The sequence below is a fragment of the Triticum urartu genome, chromosome 2, assembly GCF_003073215.2.
Source record: "Triticum urartu cultivar G1812 chromosome 2, Tu2.1, whole genome shotgun sequence".
NCBI lineage: Eukaryota > Viridiplantae > Streptophyta > Magnoliopsida > Poales > Poaceae > Triticum > Triticum urartu.
The window spans coordinates 707,389,019-707,393,191 of NC_053023.1; the positions used below are offsets into that span (position 1 = coordinate 707,389,019).

Here is a 4,173-nt window from a genome sequence, read left to right on the forward strand (position 1 = left end):
TATATATAATATGGCACAAATGCCCGTGCGTTGTAACGGGAGAGAAAGTTCATGTGTCCATACAAACGTCCATCAATGCGGCACGCCAACATCCATACGGTGCTATCCGAAGACGACACGCCAAGGTAAAATGTATATCAGCAAAAACTACACAATGAATGAGTTTGCTTTTCTCTTATTTTTTTGGATTATCAGGTATTCATCTTGATATAAAAAAGATGACCATAGGCCGAAATTACTTGCTACATTATAATTCTATGCAAAAACCGTAGTATGAAAATTATCAAATGACAACCTCAGAGTGCCTTTGCTTCCTTGAACGTCATGCCATGTAACAAAGATCATATAACACCTCATGATGGCTTGTAGAAGGACGACCTCATCCATTTTTATCACAACCTTGGAAAAACAATGTTGGTTGCGAAGGAAAATAACTTAAGAATGAGGAAAACCATGTCTCTACAAAATGAAAAAAATAGCGCGGGCCCTGAAAATATGCTATTAGTGTGGTATAGCGCGCTACAACGTGCTATTAGCGAGACATTGTACATAAATTAATTTAGCGAGGTAATTCTCTACACGCTATAGTGTGCTATTAGCGGCGCTATAGCGCGCTATTTTTTCCAGTGACATAAAGAGCAATGACACTAAGACAAATAAACCAGCACTTGAAGGTACTGGCACATAATTGGATTATCGACTTCATTAGTTCTACACATGCAACTTCTAACATGCTGGAAACAAAAAGAACTACATTTCCTATGAACCGGCAACCTTCCACTATTCTTGTGCCTAGAGCAATATTTAGTACCGCTAATTGCAAAACAAAATCAATATATAGGATTTTCAATTATTGTTACCAATCTAAACTAACAATTGCTTGAGGTCACGCACCATAATCGTCTTCCTTCGAGGAGGTTGGAAGCCTGCTCTGCCCGTTCTTGTTATTTGGTTCCCCATGTAAGAAGGGATGCACATCCTTGTGAACTGATAAAAATGGATGTGAGAATTGATAAGCAACAACACGGTTCAGATCTGGAAATGAAGAACAGGGAAATGGAAGAAAAATGTCATTTTTCAGGTCTCCATGACAACAAAATGATAGGAATTAACACACTCAACATAAGCTTGTAATGCACCCAATTTATTTTAGCAAAAATTCCTTCAGTTGCAATTATAAAAAGAGAAGGAAAAATAATAGAATGTACATTGTAATAGACAATGCTGCTACACCACAAAATAGAGGGCTCACTCCTTGGCTAATATAATTTCCTCACTCCCGGCAACCTAGAACCCATTAGTAGCCGACCTCTGCATATATGTGATTGCAAACTTGCACTCACTATGAAAGTAATAACACAAGAAACAGTTGTATGAAATGAAGCACTCTATTTTTGACTTTATTCTGATTTCACAAAGAGCTTTTTTCTTTGTTGGCTACTCAAAATTATTTTCTTGCCTCCACCACTCTAGCCTTTTTGCCACTTCTTTGTGAGCTAAATACCGGTGCATTGCTACAGAAGGCTTATATCATAGGTTTTTCCATGTTCTGCAATAAAAGAACTATAAAATATTGGTAAACTACATAGTGATTTGCAACAAAAAAAGTGCTTTAAGGATCCGTCAACCAAATGCCAATTCCATCTCATCAAAAGATTAACATGACTGGAGGAGGTTATTAGGATCATTTAGGGACCTACTGGACACTCCTCACTTTAGCAGTTCCAACATGTCACTACATCTTTTTCATCATGGAATTCTCATTATTTGTCGATATCAACCACCGCCATTTCCTTGTGGGGAGATACATCTACTTTCTTGTAGAACTCGTGTAGGCATCACACTCTTTGACGATTTTCTCCACTCTGTCACCCAATAGTTTATCATTCTGAAGAATGTGCTTGACATCTTTCCACATCATCAACATGTTTGTTTGCCTCTGTCAAGGTTAAGTTAAAAGGAAAGAAGGATAGCAGTAGGGTTAATGACAGTTCTAATGCTAGTAACATTCTAGATAGTGTAAGAAGACAATAACAAAAGATAAGCACCTGCAAAGGCCAATTCTCTGGCTTGAGTGCAGCCCATTGACAATTTCTTGATGTTATCAAGGTCAAATGCCACATCCTATATGCAGATTGATGTGTCTGTGACAAAAAACAAAAATGGGTGCCGTCGCACATAATAAAAAAGTATTGCAATACTAATCTTGTCTTTTGTGTTCCTATCTTGCTAGTGTGATGCGAAACAACAATTCTCAATTAACATTAACTGGAATGGTTACATGTTGCGCGAACCGCAGTCATTATGTGTGACAACACTCAGAAAGTCAGAAGTGTGTCAAAATGAATCTAAAAAGTGTTTGTGGAAGGAAATAACAGTGATATATGTAAAGAGACCAAACTAAGCAAGTCTGTGTGTGTATGACTGTCTATTTAAGTATGCAAACAACCTGGAGAATAAAACAACGTTTAGACTATTAGTAATCATGGAAGAGCTTACTATGCAAAAAGTAATCATACAAAAAAGGGTCATACAAATGGTAAAGAAGAAAGTCCACATAGTTATTCTGAAATAATACTCGGCATAGAGCCCACCATTGGCATAGACAGTTTTTCCTACAGGTGATCATATAGAAGCAGTATGAATCAAACTGAACAAGACTAAAATGTTAATCATATCTATATTTTTAAGAGCATCTTTGTCAAATCTGGAGTGCCGCTTAACTGGAGAAGGTTTAGGTGAATAAGTTGTGCTCAAAGAGATACTACAGACTCTCGATGAACATTGCACAACTCGCAGACATTGCATCACGATCAGACGATCAGGCTAAAAACGAACGTTGATCATGATCAGGACTCACTATCACTATGAATAGAGCGACGTGAACCAGAAGCACGACCGCTTGTTTCCCTTCGCCCTGGAGAGGGACTCAACGACCTCGACCTTCTTGTGCTTGCCGGCGAGGCTGTACGCCCGAACCCGTGTCTCACCACTGTTGATGTCCCTGTAGTAGACGGTGCTGGGCCTTAGCCCGGGGCACTCCCTTGTGGACACAGCCACCGTGCCGGATGCGTCCATGGGCACCGCAACGTTGCCAATGTCGTCCTCCTCCTCCCATGTCCCACCGCACTCGTCCAGCACGCGAACCATGAACTCCTCACCCACGGCCGCCTCGACGAGCTCCACTTGGATCAGCGCCCCACCGCCGGGGGTCTGCACGAGGAAGTTGCTCTCCACGCGCGAGGTTGGCCTTCGCATCACGGACGGGATGATATCGGGGACGCGGAGCCCAGCCCGTGCAACTCTAGGAAGACGTACACAACCCTGAAGCGGGTGTTGGCGTAGAGTTGCCCGCGGTGGAGCGCCAGGTCCACCATGACCAGGATGTTGCTCGGCCTCACAGATTTCCAGGTGCTCTTGCCGGGTCGATCCGTGGCCCACTGTTGGCGGTGCGGCTGGAAGTAGATGACGGCCACCATCGCCCTGCCGTCGGGCATGGGCACCGGGATGGCCTTGTAGATCAGGGTGTCCTTGTGGTGGATCAGGGCGTTTGAGGTGGACACTGAGACCGGCAGGTGTACTCTCAACGCGGTCGGCGAGGGGAGCGCCGCGACGGGGGGCAGAAGCGCGCTCCCATCAGGGCCCCTCCTGCTGCCGTGCACAACAAAGAGGAACGGAGAGTGGAGGCGCTGGCAGCAGCCGTGGAGGACGCTAGGCGCCTAGGCGCCTACAGGGGGCCTGGGGAGGCCGGAGACGGAGAAGGGACCGAGAGGGCTGGAGGTAGAGGGGGGAGCCAGAGCCAGGGCAGGGGAGGGAGACGCTGAGAGAGCCGACGGGAGGGGAGGGGCAGCCATCGGTGCGATGAAGAGGATAAGATAGAAGAAAGGAGAGCGAAAGGAATTTTTACAAAATGCAGGGATTAGTTTGCAAAAAAAAACGTTTTCTCAGATCCACTCAAATAGGGACTGCGGGTTCATTTACCAAAAAGCACAAGGACCTTTCTGCAAACTTGCTGCGACGGTGAACCCGGAGACTCAATCCGTGCTTTATTATTATGGAGAGATACATTCTTTAATATTATTCTCAAGATCAGAGGTGTTCCTATTATTATTATTATTATTATTATTATTATTATTATTATTATAAGAAGGATTGCCATAATTATTAGAGGAA

At 43.8% G+C, this 4,173-nt stretch overlaps 1 pseudogene; it reads right to left on the minus strand.

Moving 5' to 3' along the window:
- Positions 1-2,865: 2,865 nt before the first annotated feature.
- LOC125538068 lies at positions 2,866-3,854 on the minus strand (annotated as a pseudogene).
- Positions 3,855-4,173: the final 319 nt, after the last annotated feature.